Genomic DNA, 22,323 nt, shown 5'->3' with positions numbered 1-22,323 from the left:
ATACCTACAATCAGATACTAGGCTGGATGTAATTTTAGTTTGACCTGGAAAGAAACTGGGCGACAGATCTGTGGATGGCTACCAAGAGAGAAGGCACAAACACAGAAAGAATCAGCCTTTGCTAGTTCTGTGGCTCACATCCTGTTGAAAATATTTCCTACGCATACAAAATCCATGCCCTCAAAACCGCTGACTTGGAAGGAGTTAATAGGGCTGCAAGCCCATATAATAGCATGTCATAGAAGACCCCAAATATATAAAATATCATTAATGAAATTAGTTAGATTAGTTTTAGATCTTTGTATCTCAATAACCATACTATCTCCTACTATCAGACGGTTTGGTTCTGTTTAATTCAGTTAAATTAAAACACAGTCATCTGAACAAAATAACTATATATTTTATTTTAGGAATAGAGTTCATAAAAGAAGCTGAGAAATATTGTTTACTACTTTATATTTCTCTTAGCAGCAGAGTAATAATGTTTGGAGTAGTACAAAATAGTAGTACAAAATAAGTACACGAGCCTCTGAAGAAGTTTCGTGCACAAAATTTTTGCTTCATTTAGCAAGCCTAGCTAAGATTATTTGGCTGAACTGTTCTCTCTTTGCAACCTTGCAATTACCTAGCAAACAATTACCCAGGAGTGAAAGCAAAGGGAGAATTTAGCCTTTTGATCATAAGTATATCTATAAAAGCTTCTCAAATCACTCTTTATTGTCATGAAATCCCATTTTTCTAAACACATAATTTACATTATTTTATTTTTAAAGTAAAATGTCTTAATCTTACCAAGATTTTTATTGCTTGTATTTTCACGACTCTACAGATTTATCATTGTATCAGTAAAGCCCAACTAATGCAGCTGATTGTTCAGCTTATACTTGCTGTGTTCAGTTTATGCTCCCTTGGGATTATTTGTATCTGTTACAAAACTTTTACCGTATCTGTGGCATGGGCCTGGATCCAAACACCAGAAAAGGAGGAATGAGTTTTTCCATTTACTGTAATGAAATTATATGAGGTTAGCATGTCTTGTATATGTGATGGGTAACCATATATCTCTGTGAGTAGCTCTTAGACAGAGCCAAAGATACTAAATCAAATTTTCATCAGAAATCTACAATAAGAGGCTACAAAGATGGAAGAACTAAAAAAGGACTATACCTATATGTGCAATATGCACTTGTTTACAAATACACATAGGCTTTTATCACAGTACCCTAACACTAGGGTCAATATGTTTATGTCACACCTTTTCCCTTCCCCATACAGGACAATCTGCCTGAGGTGGTTGTCAATGACTAGATACTTCCGCAGAGTAACACTGGCATGGGACAGGGCTTGGGATTAAAGCCCCTCACATTCTATTTGCTTTAACTTTGCAATTATATTTTTCTGTTTGAGATAGGCAGGTAGACAGACACCTACATAGGTATACTTCAGCATAAATCCAGAGTTTTATAAATCTCAAAACAAATTTTATTTTTAGTGGATTCTGTAGCAATACACTCATTCAGATAGTAAGAAAATATGGCCCGTAATTGCTTTTGATGAATAATTGGAAGATAAACAATATATGTTATCTCATATAGATTATGAGATACATTACAACAATTGAACAGTCCCAGACTAATTCGATACCCAGAATGAGTCTTCTACCTTGTCAGAGTTGCTCACTTCAGGGTTGTTGATTAATAAAGATTTAATTCAAGAGTAAATATTCTGCAGTAACAAAATTCAGTCATATAATACTTGCTTAAGCTACAGAACTGTTTGGAATCCCCTTTATCTCATATTGGAGTTCGTCTGAAACAGGAAGTATGAACCTAGATTAATATTTTTAATTAACGTGATATGAATATATAGACATATATTATTAATCTTTCAATGGAGAATGCCTATAGCTACTATCTAATACTTTTGTTTTATTAATTAATTAATAATAGATCAAATATAGATGGCTTGCATGATATTTAAATTTATGAGATTATATCACATCATTTTACAATTTTTTCTCTCAAGTGACTATTCACATCAGAAAAATTATAGCTTTTTTTATTCAGTTTCTAGCTTTTAATTAATTTCTGCCTTACCACACAAACTTTCACTGATTTCAGTAGAAGTCTGTCTATAAAAAGACATGATAAAACTTCAGATCCAGATCTGATAGTTACATATTCATTGCTAATACTCCACCAATTTCAACTGGCTTTAGCAGTAACTGTTACTCATGTCACTTTAGGATAGAATTGCAGAAAAACTAGATTTCTGCAAGATTGTTACAAGCCAGTTTCTGAGGAGACACATTATCTTACTGTAAAAAATGCACAAAGATAAATTAGAAACTTATTTAAAAATTTGTTTCAAAGCTTCATCAAAAACTTAACATTTTTTACTTCCCCCTGCAGGATTTATTTCTCCCCAGAATACAATATGCATTCATAGATATTTGTCTTTTGCTTTACTATTAGCAAATATATTGACTTTTGAATTAGTGTATTATTGAATAAGATATTCAAATTTCTGTTCAATGCATAAAAGTGCAATACATAAAACATACTTAACTGTTCAAAACAGACATGCGTTTCCCCTGCATGCATGATTTTATCTCTTCAGAATGTTTCTTTTCCCCAAACTGCCTTCAGTTAAAAGTTTCATTGTAGCTCTGTAAAAAACATAGTTGTACTATGCCACAAATTTCAAATGAATTAGCCCCTAAATGTATCATTGCTAATAAGACAATGAAACCATTCCCCATTAAACAAAGCTAGCAGTGACTATTAATTTAAACTATGTGCCTGACAGTTCAAACACATTTTTGGTCGTAAAGCAGGTTTGCAAGTCTTAAATGGTTTCACATTTCTCTAAACCATACTAAGAGCATAACATGAATATTTTAAGCAGCTTAGCTTTGATTTAAATATATTTGCTCAGGATATACTGGCAGCATCCCAAAGTGCAGTGTAATACCCCTAAAGCTGGCAATCCCAAACTCAATTTAAGAAAGCAGATAATATGGAATAGCAGCATTAAAGCAAATAAAGTCAATTAACTGATTTTTTTTTCCTTAATTTGTTTTCTCTAGCCTGAAATTGCAAAGGATGGACAAGGCTGTGGGATTAATGAAGAAAGAAATTAATGGAAAGGGAATATAAAACAAAAGAGGCAACAGAGAAGTCCAGGAGCTATTATTCATTACTTGACTCTTAATAAGGGGTTGCAGTTATATGGTACTATTCATTTATTTAAAGCAGCCACGGTACAGAAGGAAACGCCACCATTGGAATAGTGTAGATATTCACCAGCATGTTACCTGCGAAGCAATATATTGATTTGAAAGCATTAACTTTCTCTGGAAAAGGAATAGTGGAAGATACCTACTTCTGGAAGATAATATGTTTATTGTAAATACTCTGCCAATTTATCTGTTCCTGAGATTTCCCTCATACATAAGGGTTAATTCTATTCATTGTTAAATCAGCTATTCAGGCTGCTGTATGTGTATATTGAGATGCTGGCACTTAGATGTTCCAGGATTGAAATAGCAAGGAAGTAGCCAAAAGGAGTTAAAGAATACTAGCACATTTTGCAAATGAAAACAAACTACTTAATTTAGTTACTGCCTGAAGGTATTTGGTATTTTGATGCCCACATTTCAGCTAGCTTAAAAACAGAAGAAATAAGTTCCTTCCACACTATACTCACCCCACTTATACTGACATTTATTTAAAAGTTCTGTTGAATAATTTACTAGTAATTTTCCATCACTCACCAATCTTAAGTTTTAAAAGTAATTTTTTATTTTTAATTATCTGTTATATTTCTGTCACTATCTAAAAGTCAACAAAGGTAACTGTACCAACAGAGCACGTTGTATTTCCCAACAATAATATATCTGGGTTCATAAGGGGTTCATTCTAAAGAACATTTTAACATATGTACACCCATATGCTTTGTTTCTAGATCCATCTGTTTTGATTTGATATATATGCTTCAAAATAACATTTACTTTACAAAATAGATACATTATAAGTGCAGTAGAATCCATATTTGCTTTGGATGACATAGAGGGATTGTCGAACCTATTTTATTGTTTGAGTAAACTGACGTAAAAGGAAATTGCAAAATCTTTCCTGAAGATGAAAATTATATAAAAAATTTAATAATAATTGTAAAACTAAGGTGTAAAAGTGAAAACTTTAATATTGTTGCTGTGAATATTTAACTTTGATGTTACTGAGGCATTTATTACAGCCTTTAAGTGATTGGATACCATAATGCTAAGTAGATAGATACTTAAGACTTAGCTAACCAGATTTAAGTCTCCTTGCAGAGCTGCTTTGCATTGCAGCTCATCTGGCCATGCAGGGTGCATACTCCTAAACTAACCCTGAAAGAGTTCACCTAGATCACTCAAAATTCAGGAAACCTTGAACTTGGATAAACATAGAATATTTGATCTTCAGAATCTATTTGCCTTAAGAAGCACTATACAATAGTGTCTAGAGTAGTCTAAGTAATCCCTATAGCAGTGTCTAACAAGGAACAGATAATTCAAAATTATCACCCTAAACATCACTGCCCTAAGAAACTGGATATATGATTTTGAATTGGACAAACAATTTTTTTCCAGAGGCCAGACAGCCTGTGAAAGAGATTCAACTGTCAAAGGCAAGCCCTGTGAAAATATCCAGCTGTCACTGAGGCTGAAGAAGCTTTTGAGGGAGCAGATCTGATCACCTTATCAGATAGCAGAAATATGAATTACACCATATCTAGGAAACTTTCGTTTTAAAATTTTCTATTGCAAAGTCCAGTATACCTAGTTAAGAGTCACTGCACAGTGTTGCCACTCTCTATGGATTCCTATGAAATAGTAAGTGCTCGGCCCCCTTAAAAATTAGGTGCAAATTTTGTCACATCTTTATATCTACTAAAGTCACATTGTGCCATCCTTCCTGCTGCTTCCTGCAGCTTGTCCAGTGAGCTCCCAGGAACTGTACAGAAGTTTAACTGGCCTAAGGTGTTTGGTGAGCCTCAATATTAAGTAGGGAATATTTAGCTTGAAAGTAGGTTTCCAGCAGGGAATTATTTTGTACTAGAGGAGAATAACTAAAATTGCCTCTATAAGACTACTAAGGTGCTCTGGATCAAGATTATTGCACAAATATACACTAGATCTCAATGCTGTCAGTTCAGACTCCATCTTTACATCTTTCAGCTAATGAGTTCTCATCTCTGTGTTTTAAATCATATGCAAATTATCTATGCAGGTATATGCAATACCCATACAAATGCTTAATGCACTTATGATTTGATGTACTATAAGATTATTTGTGATATAAAATACTGGTGGCTTACTTTTTCTTTAAAAATATAAATGCTCTGAAATATTGCTGAAATAGGAAAACATAAACAGAAATAAAAACTGAGATGTCAGATTTCCCAGCAAATCCGTGCTCCAGGTGGTTATTGATGTTTCCTGATTCTTTAAAACACGGTGAAGAATTAATCCTGAAACATTTCAGTACGTTCCTTTATAGACATAACTGTTGCATAATAAAATCAGAGTTCTCTTGACACTGACTCTCCAAAAAGATGTTTCCTATAAGTTGACCTTCCTATTTACCGCTGTTTGTTCAGTTATAACATTCCCTGTGAGAAGACTGCCTGCCTTTGAAGTTATGTCAGCATCAGAACATTCAAAAATCTGAGAGAAGCCTGGTCTCCTACCAGTCTGAATCGCAACACGTCAAATCTGAGAGAAGAAAAACTTCAATAGTGAGGCAAATAATGTAGTGCATTTTTTCTCACCTGAATAGCACACATGTTGATAAACAAAGAAGGTTTGATGTTCAGTGTTAACTTCTATGTATTCTCTCCTCTCAGGATAAGAGATAGATGGTCTAAATTGTAATTTTGTTCCTGCTTATACTTTTCTATTTCAAAAATATTTTAGGGTACTTACATTTTTAAAGGAAAAGTAAGAACTAGTATTTTGTATCTCAAATAATCTCATAGCAAATCAAACCACAACTGTATTAAGCATTTGATAACTGTTTATGATACTCAGTTTCTTTGCTGATTCAGGTTCTCAGTGTTTTACGCGTAAAATGCTTGTACAACAAACACTTTCCTAACTTATAGGAAATCTATTTCTGTTACAATTCCATAGGAAAAAAACCCTTAAGTCTGAATATAAAATACACTTAAAATGCATTTTAAAATGACAAAATATTATTTAAATTTTTCAGTGTGAGGATTTTGACCTATGATTGCAAATTTAAACAACAGTCTTAATTAAGAACAGTCTACTGTACTGATAAGGCAGCAAATATAGTATACCTGTTAGTGAAAAATAAGCAATGTTATCCAGTTTCTCTGAAATACACTTACAAATGTACTGAGTTACTTTTCAAAATATTTTCTATTTCTGAACAGAATTATTTCATGTATGATCTAGAAGAAAAATTCAAGTTGTCTTCAGTGACAAGGATAAAAAGGAAAAAGTTCCGTAAAACAAATGTAGGTTTTATTTATTGTCCACAGAAAATGGATTGTGTGGCAACAGATTAAAATGTAACATGAATCACAGTAAATAAATCTGTAGTAGCCTCCATTTTACTACATTTACAGATTCTCATCAAAATAATATAACTCAGGAGACACAGCAAACACTTTGGCTGTCCCTCTTTTCTTCAGTATAATCTTTTATTGTGTTATGAATCATTAAATAGGAAGAGGAAGAAAAAAGGAAAAGAAAAGATGGAGATAGAATAGAAAAAGTTGAATCTAGAAGCAATATGGCAGTTTACCTGTAGCTATATTTTTGCTACCAACCGTTGGAAGATAACCTTATCATCTTTCTATTAAGTAAAGGATCCTATTAAAATGATTCAATTCAAAATACAACCATTTTTCTAAGAATTAAAATCACTTTAGCTATTTATATTATCTTGTAATAGAATGAGAAATTATTAAACTATACGATACTATTTTTCAATACAGTTTTGATAGCAGTAACAGTGATTTTATATATTCATCCTATCTGAAGGGTTGATAGACACTTTTTTAACCAGTAATTTTTAGATAGCACATCTGTTCTACCTGAAATGATGCAAAATTTCATCACTAAATTACATGTTTCTAGTTTTACTAGAACTCTACAGACTAGGTCAGAAAATCTCTGTTTCATAATTTTAAATTCTAAGAAACAGTATAGATGTGGATTAAGTATACAAGCTAGTCTATAGGATTTACTGATATCAATGCTAAAGACCTATGGCCCTTGCATGTAGAGGTATGCATAGCAACTCCGGAGCAATTGTTCATGAACAGCTTCATATATGAACAAAAGAATGCCTAGTTCTACCTGACTTTACACCCTTTGGAAGATCCCTCTTCCACAACAATATTCACAGGGAGTTTTTCAGTAACAGTTAATATGTTAGTAATTTATAGTCCTACTTAATGGGAAGTAACTTTCAAATATTCTCTTAGAGAATAGAAATCTCTGCAAAGTCATTTTTGAGCACTTAGAATTATCAGAAACCAAAATTACTATCTAGATTTCTATTATATTTGGAGGTTTAATAATTTATGGTTTGTTGACAATGTGGAATTTCTATGGGTTTTGTAGAAATGTTAGAATTAAAGATTGTTTCAGCAGGCACTGAAGAAAATTACTGTAAACAGATTGCAAAAAGAAAGTAGTGATATTTGATTTTATCAAAAAATAGAAAATGATTTCATTCAAAACGATAGATCCTGACTCAGAAAGTAGGTCACAGAATTTCACTTACCAGAGGAAATATTATCATTTTAATATGAATGCAAAATTGAAAGCAGATTCTAAGTTTATCCAACCATTAAAGCCAAAGTATCAAAATTTTAAATCTAGATTTGAGATCATTAAACATAGACAAAAAATAAATTACTATTTTCTGGAATTTACTTTGTAAATATTAGTTTTATACACAAGGCAGTGATTTTCTCCTCCAGAATTTATTTTTGTATTTTTGTCCTTTTGATCGGATCTAAAAGGATATATTAATTAAACTATAGTATGTGCAAATTAATTTGGGAGGATAATAGCTGTCTACTATCTCCATAAATAGGAACAGCATCTGAAAATTTTAAAATCTGCTACATATTTATTTTTGTCTTATTTATTGATTATTTCATATGAAGCCTTACAATTTTGTTACTATTAAAATGCAATGATAATGTTTTGCAAAGTACAAAGTAGGAATTTTATATTGACAAAGTTAGAAATTGTTACTTTATTAAGCAGGATTAGAGTGAACATAAGAATTTTGAGCACCCAAAACCCAAAAGTGAGACAGTCAATTCTGAAATATAACTTTTCTAATTTTGAATGAATATGCTACATCAGTAAAAAGTGCAATAAATCCCAGTTTTAGCATTCTTCACCAGATTTCACTTTTTAAAATCATTTTTCAGCAGACTTTTTGATATCTTAAAAAGTGAGCTGCCCATAAACATTTGTGGATTCCTGAGGACTGCTGGCTGTCATTCAAATACTTACTTAAATCTATGGTCATTTTAAGATAAAGTTTTATTTTAGCACTGTTTGCAATATTCTATTGCATTTTTCTCTGGACATTGCCAATATATATCTGGTTTTCACAGCAGTGTCTAATCAGGCAAGCTCCAGGGAGATCTATTTTCAAGAAAAGCTAAATCAGATAAATAACTATTAGTGCAAGATCCTTGATCCGGGCATCTTCAAATTGAGCTTTAATTTAATTTTGCTGAAATAATATCCCACAAAGCCTGCGATATCTTCCTAGAGATGCTGTATTTCAAAAAAGAAGATATGATGGCCACTCTACTCACCAACAAATTCACTGACATCTTTCTGCAAAAAGGCAAATGTTGCCATGCCCCCAGCTCCAGAACCAAGAACTTTCCGTATTCAGTATTCCATACTCTTACTTGCCATATACTGTCTGTTATTTACGTGATATTTACCATTTATTTTTAAATTTTATTTTCCTGTACAGTATCTAAAAGATTCTCATTATTTCACAATATATGAAGGCTGCCTTATTTCTTAATCTTCATCTTAATATCCAGTAACAACACAATAGTTTACTGACATCAGTTTCTATATTCTATGATTTTGCATGTTATAGAGAACATAACATAAGACTAGCCAGAATGTAGCATACAAAGGAGCCATTTAACCTCATATCCTATTTCCAGCACAAGCCAATAGTCATCCTTTAAAGGAAAGGGAAAATAAAACAAGGGAAATATGGAGTAAGTCTTACTCTGATCTCCCTCGCTTTCCACAATAACTGACTAAGAGGTTTATAGAGCCGGAAGTTGCAACAGTGTCCAGTGGAAACCTTTTTAATTTGAATTTACGTAATTGCTGAAGGACTGGGCCACAACTTGAAATGAATTACATACTTTTCCTATTCACTGTTCATATTTTCTTTCCTTTGTCTTAAACACCCTACCTGAAAACACATAATGATCAAATTACAAAATGCTATTATAAAAAAATGAATAATCATTCACTACATTTCTCTATCTTTCATGATTTTCTGGATTTCTAAAAGACTGTCTTGATATAATAATTTTTTGTATTTTTATTGGTTGCTTTCCTAATGACATATTTTATTAAACGCAGCTGAAGTTTAAATTAGCTCTAAGAGAATCTTAGCTACTATCATTTGTAGTTTGAAATTCTTAATAAAATTTCTTATTCTGTTACCATTTCTAATTAGAAAAGATGGGATTACACCTACATTGATTCTGATAAAGAAAAATGTAAAACACATGCCTTGAATCACGTAGGCTCTGAGTCAGTGAAATAAACACATAATTCTGCGAACACGGGCTTCAGGCGTTTGCAGCATATTAACTGAAGGTATTTTTGAAAATGAAACTTAGGTCCATTTGAAAAGTTTTGTCTCCTCCTGCACTGTTGATATGGCTAACTGCCCTGTTAGTATGAGCGGAAAAAAATAGTAAAATATTTGTTTGTTACTGAAATTAATGTTATGGAAACTAAAAAAGAACTGCAAGCAAGATAATGTCATTTTAAAAACAGGTTTGCACTTTTACAGGTGAATTTTTAAGGTTAGTCCTAGTTCTGCAACAATCTTTGACTTCCAAAATTATTGCCTGTGATGTAAATCAACCTAAATGAATTTCTAAAAATCCCAAATTCTAATGAAGGGTAGCAAATTTTCAAAGACATCAATGGTGCTAAAAACTTAATTAAGAAAATTCTAATTATAAAATACGTGCCAAAGATTAAAAAAAAAAAAAAAAAAGGTAGAATCACAGTTCCCCTACAGATCCAGCTCAATTTTATGGCAAGAATAAAATACTGTACTTAAGCTAAGATATTTTAGAAGTCTTAAGGCACATGTGAAAATCTTAGTGCGTTCATGCCCTTTGCTAGCCCTGGTAGAAAATTCTTCTGTTCCCCAGCACAATAATCTTCCCCAAGTGCAAAATATTTCATTAACATCCTTATTAGTGCTGACTAGTCCCTTCCATTTTTCTTGCTAATTTACTTACCACAAAGTGCTCAGCTATCTTCAGAACAACTCCAACACCAATATTTTCTCTTCTTTAGTGGTTTTATTTTCTACCAAAATAGACAAAATGAACTTTCATGGGAATTGAGCTGGAGAACTAAATGAACTATAAAACATGAGTTGATTTTTAGAGTCCCTTCCTTGTTTTTAAAAATTATATGGACCACTCACGGTAAAAAAATCCCTTCTATCTTTCCACCTACTAATCATATTTGTGAAGTTATTCAAGTGGGTAAGCTTTTGTAGAAATTGCGCTTAATCAGATATGAAAGCAATGAAGGCCTTTCTGCCTCCTCAGGAGTTCTCTTAATTGCTCAGCAAGGAATTACATGCCTGATCCTCTGCATATCACTGCTGTCTACACTGGGGCCTGGAAAAAGTGCCTAAAGGTTAGTTATAATACTGTAATTTTAGGCTGCCCAGTCAGGAGAAATTCTGCTGTAGCAAAAAGCAACTTTAGCATAATCCATTGATTTAAAGTACTGCTGGTCCCACCTGCTACTATTGGCATAATTACCTCCTCTTAAAACAACAGTGGAATATCGATCTGACACAGTGGCAGATTCTTTCTCTAAATTAAGACTTCCCTTGTGTTGAGAATATTCCACCATGGCAAACTGAGCACCATTTCCAGATTCTTAGAAGTTGTGTGGGGAGGTGAATGTATAAGAACATGTATATGTCCATAGCTTCCTTTACAGAATTTAGCTTTTCTTTCTTAGAGTACCGTATTCTGAATTGTTCTCTTTTTCCTTCGAGAATATACTTATTCTTTTCTTTTGTGGTTTTTGCCAAGTTACATAGCTTCTTTCTTGAAAGATTTTTGTTTTCACCAGCACTTTCAAGATATTCATGAAGATTACAACATGTGAGAGCAGTTTTTGCTGCCTTCACAGCTCTTTGTTATCCCATGCTCACACTACTTGTCATCAAGCAGATGGATAGTCCTCATGAGTCCTTCCATGAAAGACCCTTCAAGCAATTTTCCCAGTTTTTGTTAAAAGCAACTCTAGCAAAGGAGATGTTCTTCTATTTTTTTTCTGCACTTGTGCCACCATCTCAAGAAAATGTGTGCATGTGGGTTAATGAAAATATTGCTGGTTACTTTTATAAATATATAAGCAGAGTGGAGAAGATGATATAAACAGCTTTTAAATTGTCCTTATAAATGTTTGGTTCTGATGAATAAGAAACCAGCACCTAATGTAACCCTCAGATAAAAACTATTTTTGGAACTGCTTGGGAAAACAGTAAAAAAAAAAAAGAAAGGCTCCCATTAGGTTCTATTGCAACTTCTTTACAAACTAGAGAGCATCACTCCGGAGAATAAAGGAAAGCAATGTGGACAGAGCTCCCATGCCCATGAAACAGAAGATATCTCATATCCAACTCAAAGACCATCTCATGCCCAAAAACATGGAAAGTGACCCAACTGTTTACGTGAGAATATGCTATACTTTTACCTAAGTTCCAATAAAGGCAATTTTTAAATTTTGTAGTTGATCACAGAAATATAGAAATGCATAGCTAGACTTCAGATCTCCACTTCTAGGCACAAATGGGTAGCACTGAAGATACTGTGACTAGCCAACATTGATATGATCTTTAAATGTATTTTTTCTTTGTTTAGGTAGGTTTGAAAAGATATTAAGAGATCTGATCTAATAGATTTTTGGATGCATTTTTCTTAGCTGTATCACAGTCACAAAATAAGTTTCTTCAGGCATATTGAATGTTGTGAATAATAGAGTCTGCTGAGATCTGAAGATATAAGCCTTAATAATAGTCATATTTTATAGTCTTTCCTTCTCAAGGACATTCAGACAAATGCATATAGCAGTACAGAAAGGAAGCCACATATATCCTTCACAAATTTTCATTTTCTCCCCTCAGCTGCTTACAGATGAAGCATGCACAGGGTTTGCCACTTCCCCTGAACTGGTATATATTTCCTTCAAGCATAAGAAAAGATTAAGTCTGGGCAGAAATATTTAATTATGTTTCTATCCTTCATATAAACAATATATATATTAGATATCCAATAATCAACAAAGGACTTTAACTGCGCAAATAATTAGCTTACAAAAATAAAGCTATACTTTATTTTTAGTATTATTGGATATTTTTGCCAAGTATCATTTTTATATTTGGCTTTGACTGAACAACGAAAGAGCTTCCTAATTGCATGGTTATATGTTGCCTAAGTAAACAATTCTTTTTTATGTTAACCAATCTCAATCCCCTTGTGTTCTGTATTTTCACCACTGATGCCCTTTAATATATCTGCATTAACATTCCCAAACTACTTCCATACTGCCTGTGGAACTTGTTCAATAAAATACGAAGAGAACCAGAGTCAGGGGTATTTGGGAGCATGTCTAAATAGCTCAATGTCTAAAATTACTATTCATCTTAAGGTATGAGAGTGAGCACCAAAAAATTGTGGTGCCCAAAAATTACACCTCTCTAAAAAATGGTCTGACTTAAAAGCAAAGTTCTTAAAAATCTAAGACACACGTCCTTAACACTCACATATCTTCTTTAAAAAAGAATAATTCCATGTTTGTCACCATATTAACTATAATCACAGAATCACAAAGTGGCTGAGGTTGGAAAGGACCTCTGGAGACCATCTAGTCCAACCCCCCTGCTCAACCAGGGTCCTCTAGAGCACATTGCACAGGATTGCGTCCAGGTGAGTTTTCAATATCTCCAGAGAAGGAGACTCCACCACCTCTCTGGGCAACCTCTGCCAGTGCTCTCTAGCCCTCACAGGAAAGAAGTTTTTTCTCAGGTTCAGATGGAACTGCCTGTGCTTCAGTTTGTGCCCGTTGCCTCGTGTCCTGTCGCTGGGCACCACGGAGAAGAGTCTGGCCCCATCCTCTTGACAACCTCCCTTCACATACTTCTACACGTTGATCAGATCCCCCCTCAGCCTTCTCTTCTCTTCTCCAGGCTGAAAAGGCTCAGCTCTCGCAGTCTTTCTTCAGAGGAGAGATGCTCCAGTCCCCTCATCATCTTGGTAGTCCTTTGCTGGACTCAGAGCTCCTGGACTGAGCCCAGAACTGGACCCAGCACTCCAGGTGTGGCCTCCCCAGGGCTGAGGAGAGGGGCAGGATCACCTCCCTCCACCTGCTGGCAACACTCTGCCTAATGCACCCCAGGAGACCATTGGCCTTCTTGGCCACAAGGACACATTGCTGGCTTATGCTTAACTTGTTGTCCACCAGCACTCCCAGGTCCTTCTCGGCAGAGCTGCTTTCCAGCAGGTCAACCCCCCCAACCTGTACTGGTGCCTGGAGTTGTTCCTCCCTCGGTGCAGGGCCCTGCCCTTGCCTATGCTGAACTGCAGGAGGTTCTTTCCCGCTGATATCTCCTGTCCAGGTCCCTCTGAATGGCAGCACAGCCTTCTGGTGTGTCAGCCACTCCCCCCAGTTTAGGATCATCAGCAAACTTGCTGAGGGTGCACTCTGCCCCTTCCTCCAGGTCATCGATGAATATATTGAACAAGACTGGACCCAGGACTGACCCCTGGGGGACACCACTAGCCACAGGCCTCAAACTTGACTCTGCGCCATTCACCACAACCCTCTGAGCTTGGCCATCCAGCCAGTTCTCAATCCACCTCACTGTCCACTCATCCACCCCACACTTCCTGAGTTTACCTAGGAGGTTGTGATGGGAGACAGTGTCCAAAGCCTTGCTGAAGTCCAGGCAGACAACATCCATTGCTCTCCCCTCATCTACCCAGCCAGTTGTCCCATCATAGAAAGCTATCGGGTTGGTTAGGCAAAATCAGTCACTGGTCTTACACTTCCATCATATACGTTATTCTTTCATATACCAGCTTCAGGAAGTTAAATATAGAAAGCTCAGGTTTATGTGGAGTGGTAGGAATCATATATGGGTGCCATATAAGACCAGAATGACGAGATTTTGCTAAGCAAGAATATATAAGAATAAGAATGTATATCTTTTAAAATATATATTTATTAAGTTGACAAGGTACCTGTTCTAGGGTCCTCTTTTAACCTAATTGAAAGAATTATGCATATGCTTACATGAGATTTTCTGTAAGTATAGAACACCATGAAAACTGCAAACGTTGTAGAACAGTAAAATTTGGATAAGTAATAATGCTATAAATTAGATTTCCTAAGGTTGAATCCTGATATTGGCCCTTGTTAAGTGACACAATATGAGGCAAGAATAATGACTTTTTTCTGTAATATATGAATACATGCTGATAATTTCTTGAAGATTCTATATTAATAATATGATCAACTTTCAGTTGTCGAAAAGAGTAGAATGTGTACAACAAGCTGAACATACCTGTTCCAGTCAAGAAATGTAATATGAAGCAAGACTTTTAGGGAAAAACAGTTTCCCTGATTTAAAGTATTCTGCATGATTTTAATTTCCCTATTACACCTTTTTACCTAATTCCTTAATGAATAGGTAGTATGGAATTTTTTTGAAAGATTTCCTACCTCAGAGGATAAATGTTGTGGAATAACAATGAAGTTATTGCTTTAGAAAACACTCTCCTGTTACAGAATATGTAATCTTTGTGCTCATTATTGTTATTCATGTATACTTCTACATAGCACAAAAAGTTTCGGATTGCCTTGCAGTTTTCGAAGAGCAAAACAAGTTGTATTTGCTGGTACTGCAAAACCTTTTGTCAATGCATGTATCCTTTCCAGCTTACAAAATCAGTACCTGGAATTATTCCCTATTATAATGAATTTTTTTTAACTATATTGTTAAATAATGTTAATGATAATAAATTAATGACAAATTCAAATAAAAAAAAAATATGCCATTTTAACTAACATAAATTAACTTTGCACTTAACTGTCAAAGACGGTATTTCTCTAACAATCTAGGCAATTGATATTGACTAATGATCCAGCATTGATTCTGAAAATATAAGTATGAACAGAAGATTTGAATGATCTCCAATTAACAGAATTACTTTCTTCAAAGTTTTACAATGGGAATTGTTGAGGCAACACTTAAAATATTTGATTACTTATTAAAAAAGAATGAAAGTCACGAATGTGAACATTGTGAGATACATATATAGATACATATATATTTCCTGTAAAAATATCGTGGTTACTGGTGTAATTATTTTTGTTATGGGCTGTTCAGTAAGTCATACCCTAATTGTGTAGCTTTTAAATAACAGTATAAATATGCACTAACTGATATAATTGATATATGTTTAGTTTCTGGAGAAAGATAAAAGCCTAAATGCATGGCAAGTTAAATTATAAATGAACCTTTAGTAGATTTACCTAGATTATTACCTATTATAGTGTATATGCATATGAAGGAACATTTCAATATAAGTATTTTCAATTCAGTCTCAGTTACATTATAACAAAACCAGCTTTAAAATAATAGCTATTTTTGTATTCAGAAAAGTACAAAACTTTAACATGGCATGCTCTTCCAAAGCTGACCTACAGCTGTAATAGTAGTTCTGCATCTTTTGAACCAAACCAAACCTGACAGACTTTCAGGTTCAAACAGACGTAACTCAACAGACAAACTCAAACAAAACTGAACAGACTTCAGTAGACTAAGTGATCATTTAAACATTAAAAAAAAATTAAGTCCATTTAAACATATACTCCCCTTTTGGGTGTGTAAGTGACTATTTTGCCTTTCAGCTACTAAAAATAGAAAAAAAAAAGAAAGAGAAAGAGGAAGTGATGGAAAGGATCAAATGGTTCAAGGTGTAAAAGAAGCATTTCACTTTCAAAATTGTTTTCTCCTCTTATGGAACAACATTATTTATTCCATTCGTCTGTTTCAAAACACAAAAAGGATCGCTTTGGTACTTAAATACCGGTGAAATCAGATGGATTATTTATGAAGTCAGGAAATATAGGACAGATCCATTCAGACGGTAACATAAAAGAAAAAAAAAAAAAGAGAAGGAATCATCATACATTGGATTATAGAATTAATGAAGTCTCCTGAAGAGTTCCTGAAAGTATATTGAGCTCACCTTGGTCTGCCATTCTGCCAGAGTGTTACTAAGTCTAATAATAACATTTAGTAACTCTAGTAAGCAGTATTTTTCATACTGAAATATCTGTAGAGGTTTTTATCATTACTAGTTCACTGAATTTTAAAGGAAAATAATTTTATTGAAAAATAGGTTTTAAAAGAGTTTGGAATGGACATAGCAAATGCATAAAATATAATAAAATAGACATGCAGCTCATGTGAACGAATGTTTTTCCCCAAATATAAAGATGAAATTTTGTAAGACCTATAAAAAATTAATATTCTAATATGTTGATGATGACAAAACATTGTTATCTCTAAGGATCACAATATACATATACTTTAAAGTTTCACTCCCGTTGCTGTAGACATCTCGTCAAAATAGTAGCAAAGAACCTGTATTTGTCTACCCCAGACAGAAAGATCTGGCAACGGAAAAACTTTAAAAAGATTTTTTTTGAAAATATGTGTTTCATTTGAAACATACATCAAACAAAACTCACAAACTTGTTCCTAGAAGAGTTACTCTATCCCATAATGAATTACTATCTAACAATTCTCAAGAAAAAATGAATACAAGTCTATCCAAACTACTTACAAAATTTGATCCAAGTATATATTTTGTAGGAGGTGTAAAAAGAGCAGTCTGGGCCACAGCAACCATGGGGTCAATTCCAATTTTTACCAGAAGAAGAAAAAAAAAGGTTTGTGGTTTTAATTCATTAAGAATTGCACTTTTAAGTGAAAATAAGAATACACTTTTTATGAGTTTCTGTTTAGTTTATATAGTATTACAATATGATCTAGTTTATCCAGAGCTGGCTGAACTCAAATAACAGGCATAAATATCATTGCATGTTTGTTCTATATTCTTTGTATTACTGAAAGCTTTGATTGCTTAAATTGAAGTCATTATATAAACCCAAGACTGTCACTATAGGAGCCAAAAAAGGGGGAAAAAGCACAAAATAATAAGTATTAATATGACAGGATTCTTTGATTGTCCATATTCCAATTGTGACTGCATAATGACATTATGTTATCATATTGTTTAATCTAATCTTCCAAAATAAATTACAGCATAACGTTATTACAAGCTTATTCAGGAAACATTAATTTGCCTTGCAGATTGAGGAGTATGGAAATAAGGGACCTTCTAGTTTCTCGTTTGCATTATTGACAGAATTTCTAGTAATTGTTCCTCTGGAAGAGATTATAGAGGGTGAAGGTTAAAACTAAGAAAGAGACAAGGTAAATAAATTAAGTAAGGGATAAAGACCTGCGATTATTTGCAATGACTACAAAATATTTACTTTAGCTTTTTCCAAAGCACGGGATTTTCTCTTTTATAAAATGATAAATCTTTAATATTCGTGTTTAGAAAATGCAAGTAAATCTCTTTTTCTCTGGTTTCTTATCTCTAATGACAGGAACCATTTCACTCGTCAGCCACATTTAAACAGGAGGTATTACTTGAAGTTTGCATCACTTCAAAAGACAAGTAACAGCCGGTAAGAAGTGAATTCTACTGCTCCTCACTTGGTTCGTCGGACAATTGCGTGAAAATCCTTTTATAGGACTGTTAGTGTTCCAAATAGTGGGGTGAAAGGATCCTGGGATATTCCAAAAAGCCCACATGGATGAAAGCGTTCTTAACCTACATTAAATCTTGATAACGCAATAATGAATCTTTTAAAAGGATAATTCTAATTCCCCTATCTACTGCAATAAAGACTGTATACAGCTAATCTGCTTTGCCCTTTCAATTAAACTCGTCCAGGACGTTCGCTTTAGTCAGCACCCTGAATGAGTCATTAAAATTCTTGTTCTGTGAGAGTTGTGTTCAGTGCACTGTTGTTTCTAAATTCCATTAAATCCAAATGGTCTTTATCGCCCCATGACCACTGTGACTTCAATCAGCCAATTTAATTACCTTACAAAATTGTCAGCAGAAACAGCAAAGAAAAACAGGAAGGGCTGTGACGTTATCAAATTGAAATCTTCCTCTGTGCTATTTAATCTAGACTAGTCAATAACAATGCTTCTCACCTCCTTGTTGCCTTCCCGAGGCTCTTAACCTTACTCTTCTTTCAAAGATTTCTGTTGTTGTTTATAAGGCCGATTTTGAACTCCTCTCTGTGAGAATGTTAGTATCTATTGAAAGCTTCTTGTCCTTAGCAGTAAAATTTTCATTGCCTCTAAACACTGGAACTATCAAGCCATGGACGTCCGAGGGCTGCTACGGAAGACTTCTCTAGATTTCTTGATCTGAAGGCAGCCAGCCTTTCACACCAAACCCAGAAATGTATATTCTCGCAATTCTCTCTGAAATATAGGCAGACGGGAAGGTCGCATCCTCCTGCTAAAAGAGTGCCAATGAAAAATCCAAAAGAAAGTGCACACCCGGTAGGGCTAATTCAGGCCAGTAAAGCAGTATCTCAGATGAAACCTATGCCAAACCTTAATGGAAGACGTCTCTAGTGTGTAATAATTCCTCTTTCTGTGTTCCCATTATTAGTCGAGAAAAAAGACTAAAGTCCCGAAGAGTACGTGATCACATTCAGCTTCAGCATTCAGTTTGTTTTACAAATTTTACTATTAGTTTAATGTTGTGGAGGGTAACAGAAATGTGCTAGGTTTTTGTCTGACGTGCTTTTTGAAATGAAATAAGTAGTGGGAAATGATTCTGAGAAAGAGTTCAAATCTATCCCTTCTTTCCTCGGAAAGTATCTCCTCTCCCAGGGATTCTTTTGCTTTTAAGTTGGGGGGAGGGAGGGAAGACTCTGCTTTATGCGAAGGTCATTCTGGCCCACAGTATTGAGGTCCCTTTTCCATCTACTTCAAGACAGCTTTCACTGGAAACACCCTCAAAACCAAAGCAGCAAGAAGTTGAGATTGCAGGCACAGGCCTCTACATTTATTTACCCTTCTTTTTGAAAGTGTAGATGTAAGAAGAAAACAAAATCCCCGTAAAATGTGGAAACATGTATTATACGATTCCTGCCGTGGTGGTCGTTAGTGTTTCATACTCTTTCACAAGGGTGAAAGTTGGTAGCAAGGACAAAGCCCGAAAGGGGCAATTGAAATTAAGAAAGTTATTTGAGAGTACTCTAAACCGCAGAGCGCTGACTTAAGTGCCTTGTGTAGTAGGGGGGAGGAAAAGAGGGGCTTTAAACACCTTGGGCTTACATTGCCTTGTGCAAGGAGTCAAGGGATGGGTTCCTACAAACTCAAGTGAACAGTCACTGATGGTTAACACTTCCTAATGGCTTGCTAACGGCTCCCGGAGCTGTTGGTCAGCCTTAGGCGGCAAAGCGCTGGGTTGCCCAGAGGGAGGAGAAGGCAGATGTGAGCGGGCCTAAGAAAACGTGATGTGTTTTAGGTGCTGGAGGTGGACACCGAGGGCGCCTCTGTCCGTCATAGCCGGAGGGGCGGGCGGCTGGGCGTTGGGGTTACCCCTTCCGTGGGGTTTCTCGGGAGCCGCTTCCCTGGCTCTGTCCTTACGAGAGGCAGTGAATGGAAAAGCGACGAAGTACAATCCCCAATAAGGAAACGGATCTGCCTACGATCACCTATTTTTGCTTTTGTGTGGTGCCAAAAGATAAGCGAAAGGTTTCCATCACACTAAGCCCAGGAGAGACAAATACTAAGCCGCTACTCTGACGGCTACTTTTCTCCCTTCTCAGGCTGGAACCTGCCTGTTTAATTAACAGCAATGGTTTAGGACTGCTTCTATTTGAAACCCTCGTGTACTGTGAATGCAAACCTCACCCTCATTGATTGCTGGGCTTGATTTTGGGAAGCTATTCCGAAATGGTAAAGGAGGAAGGTTGGCAGCATGCCCCATGAAGCAAGATGTCATTTAGCAGGGGTGGCTAGTGTGGTGCTCACATACTATGCTGTCCAACTCCAGCAGCAGAAAACGGGTGTCCAGATGCCGCTGCACTACATAGGTAACCTTAGTGCCGCTCGAGAGTAAATTACACCATCGCACCAACCTCGCCGTGTGTTTGCTCCATAACGCTCAGACAAAAACAACCCCCCGCTTTTGACAGATAACCCAGGCGGCTCGACTTCCCTGCGTGGTTGCTAAAAGGTAGCTTGAGAGCGAGAAAGAGGACATGCTGGCTAGTCCCAACAATGACAGAAGCCGTGGGAAGGACAATGCGAATCCATGGTGGTTAATTTGCACAGGAGGAATGAGGGGGCTGGAGCTCTGGCAGGCTTCAAGCTCTCCCCTGTTGCCATAGCGCTGCTGGCTGAGAAAGAAGAGCGGGGGCTGGCGGGCTGCCTTCTAGGGGGAATCTCCTCGGCTCTCGCTTCTCCTGGGGAAGGCAACGGGCATCCCGTTCCCGTGGAAGCAAGGACATTTCGAAGGGACAGATAGCGTAGGAAACTGGTGGGGAATTCCCCTCCTGGATATTAGTAAAGCTTCTGCTGTTTCTTTCCCCCTCCCCTACACAGAGACGGAGAGATGTGACCCTGTGGGAAAGCAGCTGGGCTTCTCTCACGATCACAGTTAGTGTCACTTCACAACAGGACTAGACCAAAGCCAGACTCCCTAAAGCGCGGACGTGCAACAGGCCCGGCTGAGCAGGGGAGAAGTCTTCTTCGCGCTTCTACCTCTAAGATTTTCCATACTAAAATAAACTAAACAGCCACTCCCTACTTCTCTTCCTTAAGCCTCAGGTGAATGACAACCCCTTTTAAAGACAAGAAAAAAGCATTTCGTGATTCAGAAGCGGACTCACACTTTGCTGCTACAAACAATAGAGTGAGTGTAACCTGTTAACCGCCCAGGAGGCAGTTAGGAAGCGAAGTTAGTCGAGAAAGATATGTGCGTGGGCGATCATGTCACTGGGCACCGGAGTCCCGCCAGACGACCCTTCAGTCTCGAGATTATTATTATTCTAATCGTTACCAAAATGCTGCACGCTAGGGTTATCTCTACAAGCACACTGGGCTAAATTCAACGAGGATGCCGATCTGAAGCGAGATAGCTAAATGGTGTTTCTAAATGGTGTGACTGACGTTTGTTTGTTTGCACAGCTACCCGTGAAAGTGTTTCAGACTCCTGGATACCGCCCCTCGGCAACACTCATGAATCCTGTTTCGTGTACGGACAGACAGCTGGACAACGCCGGATTACAGTCAGCCCTGGCGCTAATTTCACGGCCATGATTATGGAGCAGACAATGCAAAATAAACCCCGGAATGATATATAGACCCGTTTAGCCATGTCCAAAGAAACAAGCATTCCTGAAGACGGTTGCTAAGAGCAACGTGCCTTAAGCACCACCTTTAGACCAGATGGAAGCAGAAAACAAGTACTGATAGGAATTCAGCACACGAGAGCAGTAACAGCTTTATGACTTTTAAAATCATTACCAACCTTCCCGTGGACACGAAAGTGTGTGGGGCGAGGGGGATTTAAACAAAATAAGAAACAACCCTCCCAAATCCTGCTTCTCACAGAGCTTTCAGTCTCCCACCGAAATGGACGCAGCGGCTGCTACAGCTCATCGCGGCCAGTGCTAACGAGGGGAGAAGACTCTCCCTCCCTCCAGCAGCGCCGTCAGCAAGCGCAGACGGTGCCGCTTTGCCTGGGGACACAACTTTCCGCCTTCTGCCTCTTCCGCTCCCCGCCGCGGCTGCCCCGCAGCGGCCCGCGCTCCGCCCGCGGTGCCCGGGCAGCCCTGCGGGCGCGGGGCTCCGG

At 36.4% G+C, this 22,323-nt stretch overlaps 1 protein-coding gene across 3 annotated transcripts in view; it reads right to left on the bottom strand.

Moving 5' to 3' along the window:
- The window catches only part of GRIK2 (glutamate ionotropic receptor kainate type subunit 2), a 424,245-nt gene that overhangs the window by 395,139 nt on the left and 6,783 nt on the right, over positions 1-22,323 (bottom strand). The gene's annotated exons all lie outside the window — the stretch shown is intronic.

This window comes from Struthio camelus, chromosome 3 (assembly GCF_040807025.1).
Source record: "Struthio camelus isolate bStrCam1 chromosome 3, bStrCam1.hap1, whole genome shotgun sequence".
NCBI lineage: Eukaryota > Metazoa > Chordata > Aves > Struthioniformes > Struthionidae > Struthio > Struthio camelus.
Note: the sequence above shows the minus strand (reverse complement) of the source record. Positions and strands in the feature narration are given on the sequence as shown.